Source organism: Rhipicephalus microplus, chromosome X, assembly GCF_043290135.1.
Source record: "Rhipicephalus microplus isolate Deutch F79 chromosome X, USDA_Rmic, whole genome shotgun sequence".
Lineage (NCBI taxonomy): Eukaryota > Metazoa > Arthropoda > Arachnida > Ixodida > Ixodidae > Rhipicephalus > Rhipicephalus microplus.
Window position 1 is genome coordinate 165,706,354 of NC_134710.1, and position 17,757 is coordinate 165,724,110.

Here is a 17,757-nt window from a genome sequence, read left to right on the forward strand (position 1 = left end):
GACGGGGAGAAAAAAAACGGGAGAAAAAGAAGAGAGGTCTAATATTGTGAAATGTCTTAATTACAAGTTATGTGCGGAGGGGCCAAGCCCAGATGACCTAAGCGCCACAGCCGATCAACTTTTGTGACTAAGGAATTAGTCCTGCTCATGCAATGCTCTCGGAAGGAGGAGTCACTGGCAGTTTAGCTCGTCACGTCAGCCTGGAGTGCGTGCCTATTTATTTGTGCAGGCTTGTGTGCGTCCGCCTTTGAGGAAGCAATGCCGCGGCACGTTAAAGTTGTATCCGGCTATAAATGCAAACACACGCACAGTAAAAGTTTTTGCACCCAAAAGGGTGTAAAAAGGGTGCTTTTACGAGAAAGCACCCTTTGCAACACCCTTTAACACCCATAAATGGTCGATTGAAAAAAAAGCACCCCTTTGTTAGGGTGCTTGCCTCAATAGCACCCTAAAATAGGCTCTAAGGGTGCTTTTGTGCCTGAGAAGGGTGTAGGTGCCGATTCATCAGATGGAATATGCAGCATAAGAAGAACACATAATTATAATATTTGGGATTTTACGTCTCAAAAACCTCGATATGATTATGAGGGTCGTCGTAGTGGAAGGCTGCAGAGATTTTCACAGTGCAAAAGGCTTCTACCTTTTCGCCTCCGCCTTAATTCGACTGCCACGGCCGGCATCGAACCCGCGACCTTCGGATTGGCGGCCGAGCAGCGCAGCTACTGCACGAATATGTGGACGTTGCGTTAAATGACGGCCTAGACTTAGAATGTGTGAAGGTGCTCTCCAAATACAGCAGAATGTCAGCAGAAGCAAATCGCGTTTCATCTATAATGGCAATTAACTGCAATCCATGTTACGAAAGCTTTCCTTAGCGTTGGTTATAAGCTGCATGTTTGCTATGGATTATATACACACAAATAATGTTCGCCCGAGTATGGGTGGGTGTGTGTGCGTGTAAGCGCGATTGTGTGTACACCCGTGCATGTGTGCGTGCGCGCGTATGTGCGAGTCCGTGCTTGTGTTAAGCGTGCCTGTGCACATGTGTACGCCCATGCATGCGTGCGTTTACGGTCGCGTGTGTGTGTGGCCGTATGTGTGTATACGGTATGTGTGTGCGCCTGTGAATACGTATGCGTGTGTATCAGCCCGTGCACCCTCGAATTTCGTGTGTGTGTGTGTGTGTGTGTGTGCGGGGGGGGAGGCACTGCTTCTTATTGTTTAAGGTCCCACACCTGTTCAGACTGGGAGTCTATATGGGAGGTGGCTTAAGGAATGGCGGTGGTCAACGCACTGTACACGGACTATTCAGTACATGAAAAACAGCTGTACAATTTCGTACCTGATCGTTGCTTACGAACTTGCTGTGGTAGCTGATTAGCTACGCTGAGGTGCTTCTACGCTCGAAAACGTGGGTTATGAACAATTCCCACGGAAAGCTGTCACTGCACTTATGCACAACCATCGCTTATATTAACAACGTTTAACAAGAACGCGCCCTGCCTTTGCTACAGGTGCTTAGCTAGCTCATTGGGCAACCATATGGAATTATGTGCTGATCATGTGGTCAGCAAAAAGTTTGTTATAACAACCTCGGCACGTTTCGTGGTGCGTGCAAGCCTTCTAAACATCCGCGACTGTGGATTAATTTGTTCCAGCTTCGACTACGCATTCAGAGTTTGCGGCACCATTCGCGGAAGTGCCAGACACAGACAATGCAAAAAGAAATTCCTCTGGAAAAAGGTGTAGCGATGCTCTCCCGCTAATGCCACCGAGGACGAAATAATTATTGTTTCTGGTCATTCCATGGTGCACTTTGTTTTCCGCAAGGTTTGCTTCACTATTTTTCGCCCACTGCAATCGCATTCCGTCAAAATACTCAAAGAACCCGAGGCTGGTAAATAGCCTGCGTCGCTGTGCGACTGGCTGGAAGGAGAGTTGCCATTTACAAGGAGTCATTCCGGGACGAACGGCCGTCCGCCGTATGCGCTATAGCGTTTGCCTTTCGGCGCCGTCCTGGCGGGTTTCGAGCTCCTCCCCCCCTTCCACCCCGCTCACCACGGCCAGCGTTGCTCCCACAACGGCGGCGTAGATAAGCGAATAGTTGCGTCACCGAACACCAGCGTCGACAGCTGCGGCGCCACCAGTGCCTCCTCCTTCTCCATCTCAACGTCGCTCTCTCTGTCTCATCGTCTTTCAAATGCGTTGCGTTGGTCTGGGGTCTTGGCCGCTGTGTGTGTGTGCTAGCGAACAGGCGCATATTCAATGGTGGTCACGCATGACACCGTGTTCGAAGTGACGCTCGGATTAAGGAATATTCATGGAGTGGCGGACACGGACAACGTGGGCCTGTTAACGGTGAGTGTACTGTTTTCGTAGGTAGTAATCATACAGCGCTAGCTGGGCGCCTGCAGCAGCTCTGCCGAAGTAGGCTGCCAACCATTTACAACAGCATGCGTTCGCGGGCCTGTTGCAGATGCCCGATTAAACGTGTGACTTAACGAGTTCACACTGCTATGCGCGATGTTGTGTAAGTGCCTGCATCACTCATACAGTGAGTGATGTGATCACTTAACAAGGGCGGGATTAGTTGCTGATCGCACATTGTCTCTACACTGCACAAAGTGATTGATATTGTTTTAAGATGTGCTTTGGGCTACATCGTAATAACATTTCTATTAATACTCAAATGTGCAACATGCTTCTGTAGGTGTAAGCGTAAAAAAGAAAGAAAAAGCAAAAATTATGTACAGAGGCGCACTGTACGAAATGGCTTTTTTTTTTTTGCTTAAAGACGGTATAGTTGGAGGTGCTGATATGCCGCGATGCTCCCAGCACGTGCGCCTCGGTCTTTTAAGCTATTTTGGACAAGTGCCATCAGCAACAGGGAAAGATCTATCTAGCAGACTTCCAAAGGCGCGTTGTTGTGGCCATCGCCGTGCGTTGTTTTCCCTCGTTTCTGTTTGCTGTTTTTGTGCTTCGCTTTCATCTGCGATAATGTTCGGCGTTATACAGAATCGAGAGAGTATACGTGACTATTGGAGCTATTTGCGGTAGCTCTAGCATAAGCTATGGCTGCTGCAACGTAGTCGGCGTCCGCGCGCGTTGGTGTCGTTCGAGCGCTCTTACTTGCGTGATTGTGTTTAACTGAGTATTCAGGCACGGGTTACGTTTGTAAACCCCGTAGTGAATAATCGCTAATAGCGTGTCCCTGACTGCCATCAGAGGATGGGCTTGGTTGTCGAAATATGCTAGACGCTTTTTCTGAAAGCAAGCTTTGAATTTTTTTTTTAAAAAGAAGTACTTTCATACGTGCAAGGCAGTGCCTATTGCAGGCCCGCAACTCTTTAAAAACTGGACGAGCTATCACATCTTTTATCAAATTACAATGAATTAAGATCATTGAATTATAGATGACGAATTTCTGTGCTAGATTAGGTGCACAAAACACATGTTCGCAGCCCTACGTCTAGAAAGCAGGCAAATAGGAAGCACAGCGTCAAATTTGGATTAGATTCCATTGACGGAGCGTCTTGTGGGAGTAGAAAGAACGAGAAAATAGTTCATTTTTGATGCCCTTATAGAGGCAGTCGGAATTGCCCTGATTGGTGACTTGTAACAATTCCTCAGATTGTTAGAGGCGTGATTAAAGTCAGTAAATCTTTTACTTTTTTTTTGCAGACCTCTTCTCTAGTGCCACGCCCAAGATCATTTGTTCTCATGTAAAAGAGAAAGCAGAGATGTCTTCACTGTTTGTACATGAAGAGGTAAGTTTCTTGTGCATTTTGATTAATGTTACATGTTGTGAACGTTGTACTTTAGGAATTGTTTTTCACACTGGCTCACTACTCTAGAAGGAATTTGACTCTTAGGTGAGTTCAGGCTTTCGTAAGTGCCATTTTTGAGCTGTAGTCTTAAACTTTATCTCATTTCGGGAATTTGCTGTATGCTCGAAAAACTCTTATCTTTATAATACGAAATTATTGGAATGTATGGGTTGTATGCTTCGAGTTCAGTGTAATGTCAAATACACGCCATTTCGAAGGATACACACTACACATTCTTTATATATGGTGCTGCCAGAACAGCACGAACATCCTTTTATGAGAAGTCATATTTGCTCTTATTACAGGATGGGAGGGTGCCGCTGACGTCCTGCGTAGTCTACTCTCCGGCCCCAGCCTAGAGCAAGCCTACTTCCTGAACCTCCACATGGATAACCGAAAAATCTTCCGTGTCAGTAATGACGAAGAAGGAGTGACAGCACTGATGAGTTGATTTTTTTTATTTTCAACATTGTCTACGGCCGCAAGGCCTTTAACATCCACTGTGATTGAGCGGCTTTTTCTCAGCGTGAGTTTGGAGTTTATCAAAGAAGTTGTTCAGGCAGTACGACGCTGAAAATTTTAGTGTCACAATGCCTGAACAACTTTTTCTAGTGTGGTCATGGTAGATGAACAAACATTGTTATTTGTGTAAGTTATTTTGCTTAAATATAGCTGGACCATTCCATGCCAAACGTCCCAGCCACTTTGGCGACCATCTGAATTGTATTTGAAAAAAAAAAGTGCTGACTTACTGCGTTGAAAACACTGAACTGCTAGAATATTTCAGCGAGAAAAAAAGTTTTGTTCATGTGGCTGGCTTATAACTTCCTGGCATAATGCCGTCTGTGTGCTGTTTGTGGAAAATTTTGTTTTAAAACTACCGCTTATTTTTTCTAAAGCAAATTCGGTCTACCTGTTAAGCAAATGTGCTTCTGTAAGGTATTTGAAGCTGAATAATAATAGTGCAATTTTTTTGCCACATTCGCTTCCAAGAATAAAGCCAAAATGTGTTATGTTTGCATTTTTTATTGCAATATTGCACTTCGTATGAATATCTGAGCAGTGAATACTTACTTTACAGAAGGTATATTATGAGGAAAAAATATCTTTAGACTTCTCAAGCTGCTGAAACATACGAGAAAATATCACGAATTTCACAAAATTGTGATTTTGGTCCGTATTGAGATGCAATTTGCTCCATGTTGTGATACAATGAAAACTCATCATTATACCTAAATTGTAAGAAAATAAAATTTTTTCTGTAATAAAAATTGTATCGCAAAAAGGACAGGAAAGAGCGCTGTCAACTGAATTTTATTGAAGGTGCTACGAGCGTTTTTATACTGAGCACAAGACCAGGGCTCATCTGCAACAACACATGTGTGACCATTACAAAATAATTTTAACCGAGAAAAGAATACTCTTTTTCGGAAAAGATAAGTGAAGGTGTACTGATGCATTGATCCTTGGCCTTCCTAATAAAGAGTTCTAAAATCTCTCATTTTTCTGCTTGCTTTTTTTTCAAAAACCGTGTTTTATGAAACCTAGGACTACACTTACATTCTTTACGGTGCCCGGCCATGAGACTACTATAGCCCTTCTTAACATTTAAAGCATGCTGTCTTGCTTGATCATTGAAGCATTGCCCAGTTTGTCCTATGTTTACTTTTCCACGTGTTAGCGGTATCTCATACACATTAGATTGGCATTCAGTAAACCTATTCTAGCGACGAATGGTGCAAGATTGATTATTCCTGTTGCTGTAAGTACATGCACTTTTGAAAGCTTGCAAGGGGTAGAAAACAACAATGTCATATCTGCTGGCTCTTTTCCTAAAATTGTGAGACACCTTATGTACATAGTACCATGTGACATGCAGAGGTGATTGGTCATTCTCTTTTTCTTTTGGTCCTGTTTCCTTTAACTTTAGTTTCTGCAGGAGGGTTTCGCAAACAAGTGTGATGATGCTGTTGGGGTATTGGCTGGTGCTATCAGCCCAGGAGTGCTAAGAATGTTCTGCCTTTTCATAGTGGGCATTCAAAATTAGTAGAAAGAGGAATTGATACCACATGTACTCAGGCCACCCTTCAGAAGTCATGTTAGCACAAGGGTGAGGTCAGGTTTAAAAACCAGATTAAAAGACTAAAAGATGCTGGGTATCCCAACAGAATCATCACACCCGTTTGCGAAACACTCCTGCAGAAAGTAAAGTTAAAGAAGACAGGACCAACAAAAAACAATGACCAAAACCTTTGCATGTTATACCACATCATGTGTCTCACAATTGAAAAAATAGCCAGCAGATATGATATTAGCGTGTTGTTTTCCACCCCTTGCAAGCTTTCAAAAATGTGTGTACTAAACAGCAACAGGAATAGTCAATCTTGCCCCATTCGTCACGAGAATAGGTTTACTTAATGCCAATTTAACGTTTGTAGAAGGATTTTTTATCAGGTAAACCAATGATCAGTGCATCACTACACGTTCACTTATCCTTTCCGAGAGGGAGTATTCTTTTCACAGTTAAGATTATTTTGTAGTGCTCACACGTGTCGTCGCGCATGAATACGGTTCTTGTACTCCGTATAAAAGCGCTCGTAGCACATTCATTAAATTCAGTTGACAGTCGGTGCTCTTTCCTGTCCTTTCTGTCTCTTCCTAAATTTGTCGCGCTGTGACTAGCACACAACCACGATGAACCAACTCTCCCAAATTAAGCTCTTGTTACGTAACACGTAGACCGAGTTTCGTATGGAAAGAAGGAGCGGTGCTTTTAAAATAAAATTTTTCACATACAACACCTAGACGGCATTCCAGGAAGTTCAGAGGGCAGCCACGTGACCAAATATTTTTCCTCTCCTAAATATTCCAGAAGTTCACTATTTTCAATGCAGCACGAGTTTTTCGAATACATTTGAGATGGTTGCCAAAATGGCTGGGACATTTGGCATAAAGTGACCCAGCTGTGTCATTAGCCATAATTATGCATTACCTCTTTTGTTTTTTGTGTGTTTTGACTCAGTTTTGTGTTCGTTTTTAGCTTATTGTGTTTCTGATCATTGTATTGGTTTCTTAAGTATTCGCTAAAGATATATGTGCGAAAACCCGTATATGTTTGCATGTACATCATTTCTCATAACCAATTGTTATACATCCAGGAATACAAAGCTTAATCCACTGTGATTGTATACATTCGAAAACACTATCCATATATATTTTTGTGTGCATCACTTCTTGGGAATGATTGTGTACATGAAGGCGTATATAGTGAAATCATGGTGATTGTATATATTTGAAAGAATCATGAGTATATATTTGCCTGTATTTCATTCCTATTAACCGATTATGTACATGAAGGAGTATTAAACTGGAAACCACTGGGATTGTAGATACTTGAAAGAATTATAGGGATATATTAGCGTATATTTCATTTGTAGTCTCTATGTACTTGAAGCAGTATACTAAACTGAAACCAGTGTAATTGTATGTTGCAAAGAATTGTCAATGAAGTGAAACTGAATGAATATAATAAACATTTGAGGTGTTGCATGTGTAGTGTACGTATACGTGAACGTATATCTGGTGAAAAAGTTGTGTGGCAGAAGAAAAGTTTATGTTTTATTTGCCTATTAAATAAACGCAATATGCAAGGGCAGCAAGGCTTCATTTTTTGTAACGCGCATTATGCATATACTTTGAAGTATATATATAGATCCAGCAGAAGTTCATACACGATAGTACGCGTTTATATTTTTGCCCAGACGCAATGAATGGAGCTCGACAGGTGGTGCACCATTGATAATCAGGACCACTTTCTTCAAGTAGTGTGTAATCAGTGCATGCTGATATCTGTTAGTGCAGTCTAAAAGAATACTGGCACCCCTGCCATGGCGGACACTCAACACCCTTGTGCACCCTTCTTGCACCCTCCTCAGAGGGTGCTAAAAAAGTGATGGACATCGAAGGCACCCTTCCTTAAGGGTGTTTTTGTAACACCCTACAGTTTTTTTACATGTACACCCTATTCTAAGGGTGCATGAAAAAGCACCCTTTTTGTAAGGTGCTGAATTAACACCCTTAGGGTGTCGTCCACGGGACAAGCTCATTTACACCCTTCTGGGTGTAAAAATTTTTACTGTGCGCTCCGTAATAGCGTTGTATATGACGTATTATATGAATGTTCAACGCACTGACCACGTTATTGAAGAAGCGTTATTGACGCATGGCGCTGTTATCTTTTAGTGCAGACTTTCGTGCGTGCGAACTTCGGGACGTATTCAAGAGAAAGATTTTTGCGCTAGAATTTCGTCTAAAAAGAAAATGTCAGCGAATTACGCATGATGTCAAGTATATTATTAGTGAAGGCAGCCATAATTATTCCTTTTGGGAACCAGTGAAGGGTGCACTACGCCTCCTTCAGGCTCAGGCAACACGCGAACCTATGCAGCTGCTCATTAAAATGTTTTACAGACGATGATGATAAAATGCTTCTGAGTGCATTGTGATAGGTGTGCCTTTTAAACACCCGCTTGTTGAAATTCTCGTGTTTTGACACCTGGCGCGATTCTGCTCTTCTTCCACGCAATATCGATGCGGTGAAGAAACTGCAGGATATTCACATTGTGTATTTTTTTCCGAAGCACTTTCAAGCAATAGCCATGGTATTGAAGGACCATGCAATAGCCTTGCTCTGTTGGAGGAAACCTGCTTGCCCCGCAGACGGCTTGGGTTTGACTCTCACTCAAACCGAAGATTCTTATTGTTTCTTGCTTGCATCTTTCTCGATTTCATAATCCCGAAAAGAATGATTATTCATCGCTCACAACCTACGACGCCGACGCAGCAATTTCTGCAAAACGTAGACAACGGTTAAACATATCTCAGTGATCGCAGTGACCACGTACTACGTATAGATTCGCACTCCCTGCCTGAACTGAGTGTGCGTAGCAGGCTGCTCTGACTGTGCTATTGGCCCTACACTCCGCTGCTCTCCTTTCAATAATCCACGATGTTAAACATTAGCGAAGACAGAAGGACAAGGGTGACGAGAAGATACGAACGAAAAGCAAATGGTTTCAGTTCAGGGGCAGGTCAGATGGAAATGGTAAAAGCGGTACCCCCCCCCCCCCCCCTCAAAGCCATTGTCAGCGCCCATTCCCCTCTATTCTGCGCTTGTCATCCACCTTCTATCATCGATTAGGACAAATGAGAGGAACCAGTGCAAACTCAAAATAATAGTATTTACACTGTGATGGGGTATTATGAATATGGTAACTGCTGAAACAGAAGAACCAAGTCCCGCCCCCATTCCCCAGATTTATTTCAAGTGACTCCTCTCCCCTTAAAGCGAGTAGCTGGATCCACCCCACCTGTTTACGAGTGTATTAAAAAGCACCGAGTGATCGTACATAGTGATCCAATTTTTCTCAATGTGGCGTTGCAACTCATGCATTGTGCTGTTTCGCGCGTCAAACATGACAATTTTCGAAGTGCAGCTCTATGACTTTCTTTTTTCGCGCTTCGTAAATCAGGGGGAAGAGAGGTCACGTATATAGTTGTTGGAAGGTGAGTTGCCACATCGGTCTCATTTTGATTCACGCACTTTAGATATGGGCACTCTAACCGACGTAAACACATCAAATATATCGACGCTGGTGCTAGAACGCTTTACTGATCGCCGATGCCATTTTCTGCACCGACAACATCGCTAGAGCTCCGCCTATCAAGTAAAAAGAAAACGGAAAACTGCAATACTTATAGATATTTTGTCGGGCCCCGACCATGGTCAGTATAACATGATTATTCATCCGAGCGCGGCTGGCTGACGCTTCTCCAACCTTCGAAGCACCCGCTTCTAAACTAATGAAACTTCATGGGAGCGATGGCCAATATATGTGCGTCTATTATTGCAAACCGATCATGCATGTTTAATCTAACACAACCATCTGACTCAACGTGTTCATAGCCATGACGCATCGCTTTGGTCGTGCAACACGGCAGCTCGACCTCGTATTCGTCCATCTCCCTTTCGTCCGGAAGATGTTTGAAAGTCTTTTCGAACTCGAAGTGATAGTTCTGAACCTGTAGAGCACACTCTGGAAAAGAATGCCTGTAATCTTATTTAAGAATCTGCATCCTTAATAGCAGTCAAACTTCGTCGCTTACCATGAACGCATACAAAGGGCGGTGTCGAGAACGTCTATACTGAATTTATAATCTACTCGTTGACACAGAGTGTCCGAGCACGACGCCGTTTTTTACCTACGCCTTTGTTGCTCACGTCTATTTATTTATTTATTTATTTATTAGTTAGTTAGTTAGTTCGTTAGTTAGTTATAGTTAGTTAGTTAGTTAGTTAGTTAGTTAGTTAGTTAGTTAGTTAGTTAGTTAGTTAGTTAGTTAACCTATGGAGACGAAACTCTTGCGAGTAGAGGCATGCAGCTTCGTTGTAAAAGTCGGAAATCATATCGGGACCCTTTGGGCACGAGGCCCACCACTGTAGGCTCGGGTGCTGCAGTCACTGTGACGTGCAGTGTTGGATCATGCACGTGATCTTGCCTTGCTCTGGGGAAGGACTTTTTTATTTATATTTGGCAAACTATGGGAAAGTATACGCTACATTAGAGCCGGCTATCCCAACATCATGACAGTAATGTACAAGATGAACACAAAAACACAAAAAATTTGGAATAGAAAAAGAAAAAAACTAATCAGGGGCACTATGTACATACTATATATACTATCGGGCTTATAACGCATGAATGAGCTCAGTATGTATGGCCATTGCCACGAACTGTTGGCCACCGCTAAACAAGCGCTGCCAGTCTACGCTGCGCGCGCCTTCTATCTTATCTCCCTTACCTTTCGTTCTTATAAAAACCCAAGCCGGACAATAAACGCTCGCTTTTTGCCCTGGCTACTCTGTTCGTGCATTTCGGGGCGCGGCCCAGCCGCGGGGCCGGTTGTAACAGCCATAGTCCAGTTCATATATCGGGATCACATTATGGATAGAGTTCGTGCAAATAGAGGAAAGGTTTATTATGAACTAAAGACAGTTAATTAAACTTGTGTCCTTTAAAAAATCACGGAAGGTACTCACTGCGCACCTTTGATTATCGAAATGTGGCCACGGCCCAAGTACTTTTCCAATCGTAAATGGTTGTCTGTCGAGTCGCTTCAAGTGATCACTCAGTTCGGCGCGTTGTTCATCATATTACGGACATTATATTAGGATATGCTCCTCTGACGCATCATCATGACCAGTGATCACAGTAGTCACAGTGTGGGGATGATGATGATGAACAGACTTTATTTAATTAACAGAAAGATCATCCTCTCCTTTCAGGCATGGGCGGGGAGGTTCTTTTATTGTAATGCTGCATAAAAAGTGAGGTGTGTATACAACATATAATCGTAGACGGTGCAGTAGCATGCCAAATGGTCTATCGATCTTTTGATTAGGTGAAAATCAGAGTGACTTATCTATTTGATATAAGAGTGAAGACTTTGTACTTTCGTCAAACCAAGCGTTTTTGCATAATTTGTGGTGCAGTTTGGAAAGAACCTTCTTGCTTTCTGGGAAACAAACGGGTGCTGGTGTCAAGTGAATTTTTTGTGTGTGTGCTGCAGTGGCTAATTTGTCAGCAATTTCGTTTCCTGTCACTTCTACGTGACTTGGAAGCCACTGAAAACATATCTCGTGGCCGACCAGATGAGCGATGATTGTTTTTAAAATTTCTTATATTATGCTATCATCTATAACTCTACGCACGAAGCGGAACTTAAGGAAACGATCTCAAACATGAAGAAAAACAACACAGCTCGTGAACTGATTGAAGCTTTCTATAGAGGTGGCAGAGATTGTATAAGCACCCCCTCGATCACTACTTAGTATAAAACTGAATGTGTCTTTTTACATGATTTATGCACTAAAAACAGGTTGCAATCACCCATCTTCTTTTTTTCAGTTTTCGGTGCGCATGTGGGGTAACTCCTTTGTGGCTTTTGCTCCCTCTGTCTCCTATATATTTCATCGACGAAGATCTGAATAAGACCATTGCAAGTTTGCGCAGATGCCTATCTCGCTAATAAAAGGAATGCTGATATTCGGCTAGCATGTACTTATCGGCAATCACTAGCGTGAGCGTGCATGCAACATAAAACATGCAAAGTTTATTTAGTGGTCGGCGCTAAAAACGTATCAGAAGGAAAGAAAGCTTCATATATGAGCATATTACAATAAATATATAGGTCAGTGTTTAAGTGAACGTTTATTCAGGGTGTGTTCATCCGCGTGTATAGAAAGGCGAGTTGGCGTACCTTCTACCGATTTTCTGTCGTTCAGTATGCGTATTGTCCAAACGGGAGTCTGTACAAATAAAGGACCGAGGGCGAATAGTCAGTGACTCTTGAGTTGCTGTGGCACGCCGGTTTTCACTAATGTTCACGCACTTACGAATAGGGTTATATGTCCTCCTCTGAACTTCTAAACAAGCACGTTAGTTGCCTGACACTGTTTTAGGCGGAATAACGCGGTAAGTGGACGAACAGGACCTAAACATTCTGCGTGTTATTTTGCGAAGTTGTGAGCACCAACATTCCCGGAATCAGTGGTGTGGCGGGCCAGCTTGGTTCGTCTGCCACAAGTGAATGGCAGTTCCATACTTACCAATAGAGATCAGACATTTTTTTAAATAAAAAAAAATGCGTTTTATGCGCCAAAAATTGGCAGACAAAACGCGCTTCGGGCCTTGAACGTCGTAAATGCAGGCTCAATAAATTGTTACATCAAATGCAAATAATATCAAAACAAAGACGTGCACGACCAGTATATCTAATAAAACAAAGCGAAAGTTTGAAGGACACCTAAGTTTCACTTTAAAGAGTAAAGTGTGTGCAGTCGGGCCTCGTTCGCATCCCTTTTTCAAGCTCTATAGCCCGGCTTTGATGCTCGGTAGGCAAGAAACAGAATGTTTGTGCGTGTAATATTACCCGTCTCAAAATATTGCAGAATGCTCACTGCAAGTATAGTTGCAAAGTGCCCACTATATATACGTGTCCGTAAGGCGCAGCTGCGCATCTTTCAACCACCTGCTCATTGCGTGATTCACATATTGTTTGGATGTATGGCGTGGTTCTACGATTTCGCCACGGTGCTTTAAGGGGACTCTTACCACTACATGTCATTATTATAGGGTTTTTCTACAAAGCAGTAGCAAGCACTGGTGTGGCTTTGCGGGAGAACACCTTCTTGCCACGCAGTTAAAGCTTGGGTATGATCCTCGGTCGTACCAAAGATCTTTCTTATTCATTTAATTGCATCATTTTAAATTTTTGCTCTCAGACAACGCCGATTTTCCTCGGCGCCGCCACCGACGCTGACACCTGAATTTTTGCGAAACGAGCTCTTTGACGCTATAGTGTAAGAAAAAAAACTTACATGGTTTAAGATTGAACAAATACGCCAACAGTTGCACATACATATAGGAAGCGTCAAAGCAGTGAAGAGGAAACTTGGGATAGGCAAAAGTCGGATGTATGCACTAAGGGACAAAGAAGGCAAAATAACTACCAATATGGATAGGATAGTTAAAATAGTGGAGGAGTTTTACAGAGATCTGTACAGTAGCGGAGACAACCACGACCTTAATACTATAAGAACTAGCAGTAACCCAGATGACACCCCATCAGTAATGATAGAAGAAGTCAGAAAAGCTTTGGAGAGCATGCAAAGAGGCAAAGCTGTTGGTGAGGATGAGGTAACATCAGATCTGCTGAAAGATGGAGGACAGATTGTGTTAGAAAAACTAGCCACCCTGTTTACGAGGTGTCTCCTGACGAGAAGAGTACCAGAGTCTTGGAAGAACGCTATCATCATCTTAATACATAAGAAAGGAGATGACAAAGACTTGAAGAATTACAGACCGATCAGCTTGCTCTCTGTCGTATACAAGCTATTTACAAAGGTAATTGCTAACAGAGTAAAGAAAACATTAGAATTCAATCAACTAAAGGAACAAGCAGGATTTCGAACAGGCTACTCAACAATTGACCACATTCATACTATCAATCAGGTAATAGAGAAATGCTCAGAGTATAACCAACCACTATACATAGCCTTCGTAGATTACGAGAAGGCGTTTGATTAAGTATAAATATCAGCCGTCATGCAGACACTGCGGAATCAGGGCGTAGATGAAGTATATATAAACATTCTGGAAGAAATCTACAGGGGATCAACTGCTACCATAGTGCTTCATAAAGAAAGCAACAGAATACCAATCAAGAAGGGTGTAAGGCAGGGGGACACAATCTCCCCAATGCTATTCACCGCTTGGTTACAGGAGGTTTTCAGAAGCCTAGAATGGGAGCAGTTAGGGATAAGAGTTCATGGAGAATACCTTAGTAACCTGCGCTTCGCCGATGACATTGCATTGCTGAGTAACTCAGGGGACGAATTGCAACTCATGATTACAGAGTTGAACAGGGAGAGCAGAAAGGTGGGTCTTAAAATTAATCTGCAGAAAACGAAAGTAATGTACAACAACCTCGGAAAGGAGCAGCGCTTCGAGATAGGAAATAGTGCACTTGAAGTTGTAAAAGACTATGTCTACTTAGGGCAGGTAATAACCGCAGAGCCGAACCACGAGATTGAAGTAACTAGAAAAATAAGAATGGGGTGGAGCACATTCGGCAAGCACTCTGAAATTATGACAGGTAGATTGCCAATATCCCTCAAGAGAAAGGTATATAACAGCTGTATCTTGCCACTACTTAGCTACGGAGCAGAAACCTGGAGACTTACAAAGAGGGTTCAGCTTAAATTGAGGACGACGCAGCGAGCAATGGAAAGAAAAATGGTAGGTGTAACCTTAAAAGACAAGAAGAGAGCAGAGTGGATTAGGGGACAAACGGGGCTTAAGGATATCATAGTTGAAATCAAGAAGAAGAAATGGACATGGGCCGGGCATGTAGCGCGTAGACAGGATAACCGCTGGTCGTTAAGGGTAACTAACTGGATTCCCTGAGAAGGCAAGCGGGTTAGGGGGAGACAGAAGGTTAGGTGGGCAGATGAGATTAAGAAGTTTGCGGGTATAAATTGGCAGCAGCAAGCACAGGACCGGGTTAACTGGCGGAACATGGGAGAGGCCTTTGTCCTGCAGTGGACGTAGTCAGGCTGATGATGATGATGATGATGATAGCAGTGCAATTGTGCCTTTTCACGCCCGGCTCGTAAAATAAGGTCTCTGCATTTATTCTGTAGCATGGTCAGTCAAGTGCCCCAACTGTCGAACCAACACACTCCTGAGTTAATTTTTGGCATGGCTGAGAAAGGCAGCTATAGCAGATAGCCATTCCGCTAAAAGACAAGACGGGAGGAATGCCTCGTATACGCCGGTTCTAATCGCGAGTTGAGTAAATTCCTTTCCATGACAGTGGACATCTTAAGACACATTTAATATATATATATATATATATATATATATATATATATATATATATATATATATATATATATATATATATATATATATATATATATATATATTGCTCTCCATGGTTTCACCAACCACTCGGGCCATGTCATCATGGCAGCGCTGGCTGGAGTTCTGGAAGTTAATTGTTTGAACTAGGTTGAGCCGCATAGAGTTCCGAATAGTCGATGCATGTATGGCCATCTAAAACTGCTCTCGATAGCGTTCGTATATAGGCGCCGATTTTGAAAATTGGTATTTATAAGCACTTATATGCATTTTGGAACAAACGCCAATAATAGGCCTTTATAGGTACTATGAAACCACTATAAATGCCCTCTTTCGCTCTAATTCGTGCTCACATATCAAGATGGGGCGATCGCAAGGAACAAAATAAGCACTTGCCTGAAATCCTGCTTCTCCTGATCATCATCCTTACAATCGGCGAGCATTAGTCTACGCGCCTTCTTGGACGCTGTCTCATGGGGTCACCACGTTTTGCCTAACAGGCACATGACTGCAATGGTGCACACTCCTGTGCAGTGTAAGATCACATGAAAATTGTCTAACCACGAAGTGAATGCTTCGTTCGTTTTTTATTCCAACATGTGATTAGATTAGATTTGTGGGGTTTAACGTTTCAAAACCACCATATGATTATGAGTGACGCCGTAGTGGAGGGCTCCGGAAATTTCGACCACCTGGGATTCTTTAACGTGCACCCAAATATTCCAACATGAGGGGTGGGTGTTTGCCTCGATTGTTTTCTTGGCGTGTGATAGCTGGGCATACATATTTACCCTTCGCATTCTGCTCCAATTCCGTTTCATCTTTTTTTTTTGTTTTCATCGTTCGCGTTGACCCTAATGCACGAATCAACTGTAACCTTACAAATCTTCTATTTTTTTAAGCTAACGAGTTTTGAAATTCAGACACCACTACAACAAAAGCTTGCATTCGTTGTACAAGGCACTGAGAACGGTAAACAACACGCGAGATAGTGCTTATATATTTCGCACGCCGGATGTCATAACGGAACAGATGTAGGATACGTACGGCAGGGAACCGTTCCGCACAGCTGAAGGAATTGCGTGTTGTTGCGGCGTGCTGTTGAATGTTTGTGCACACGTGGGTCCCGCTGGCTGTGCAAGTGGGATATTGTTTATCTGCGGGGCAGAGATCTAATGTTCTCCCGAGCCGCCAGAACCGGTCGCTGTCTGCGGCGGCCTGCGATGTCCTTGTGTCCGCGCGTTGTGCGCAAGGCCAACGCTGTCGTGCGCGAGCTGCTCGAATCCGCCGCTGAAAGCCTCGCATCGCAGTAGGTGAAAGAGGCGAAGCGTGGAGGCGTGGCAGGCAGCTAACGTTGCGTAACGCCGAAGCGAGCGCATGGTCTTCGGCAAAGTTGGGTCACGGACTGCCAACCGCCGATAGCGGCGTTTCCGATGGTCCTCCTTTCCAGGTTCTTCTCGCTGAAGTCTCGAAGAGGTCTCCGGGGAAAGCTGGTGCAGTCGACTCCCTTTCTCTCGGTGAGAAGGTTTATCGGTTAACAATGTCGAAAACCAACTGCAGTCGTTTTCGCCGCACGACATCATTGGTATAGCTGTGGCTTTGTAGAGGAGAAGGAAAATTATGTCATAAATGTAGAAGGTTTGTTCGAAGACTGTCACTATTTTATAAGCATCAGCTGTGGTGAATAGCAGGATTCTATATTAGGTCAGATTATTAAAAAAAGACAATTCCAATATTTTAAATACTTACAAAATTTGACGAGCCGATGATCCACTATGCACGAACAACGCCAACGTAATGGCACGGGACGAACAAGGAAGGCACGCGACTCTAAATTATTTATTTCCTGCGTTCACCTCGTATAAATATGCACACAAAACATCACCAAGAAGGATAAACAGAAATGTAAATCATTGGCAATATCCATTGGTACAACTCAGCCTTTTGCTGATTTCCAACGATCAATATCGTGGTTTGAGGCAAAAAAAACCAGCACGTAATAAAGAAATCAAACTTGATTTGCTTGATAGTCCACCATGGGGCTGTAGCGATTACGGCGCTCGACTGCTGGTGTGGTCGCGTCATGAATTCAGTCCGTGCCGCAGCGTTCACATTTCAATGCAAGCGAAATTCTAGAGGTCCGTCTACTGCTTGTAATCATATTCCGGTTTTGGGACCTAAAACCCCACATATTATTTTTAACAGCAATATTCTTTGCTTCATGACCCCAGCGGTGTCATGCTCACACATTTGTTCACCGCACGTGCAATGCTTATATCGTCGATAATTTTCCTAATCAGCGTGTGACAATTGCTAATTTCACTATGCCCATACAAGGGCTGACACGGCATAATCCCGTGGCCCAGATGGCGTTCCACATTGTCGGCATTGCATGTTTAAGTGTCTCATTTTGCTTTCACTAGCACTGTAGTACAGTGTTACCTTAA

General features: G+C 43.2%; 1 protein-coding gene across 2 annotated transcripts in view; it reads right to left on the bottom strand.

Moving 5' to 3' along the window:
• Window positions 1–16,730, bottom strand: part of LOC119177127 (alpha-tocopherol transfer protein) — a 59,526-nt gene extending 42,796 nt beyond the window's left edge. Inside the window, exon 1 of one of the 2 annotated variants that reach the window (XM_075878146.1) lies at window positions 16,358–16,730. The gene's annotated coding sequence lies outside the window, so the exon portion shown is untranslated. The remainder of the gene's footprint in view (window positions 1–16,357) is intronic. The other variant, XM_075878145.1, reaches the window with a different exon arrangement.
• Window positions 16,731–17,757: the final 1,027 nt, after the last annotated feature.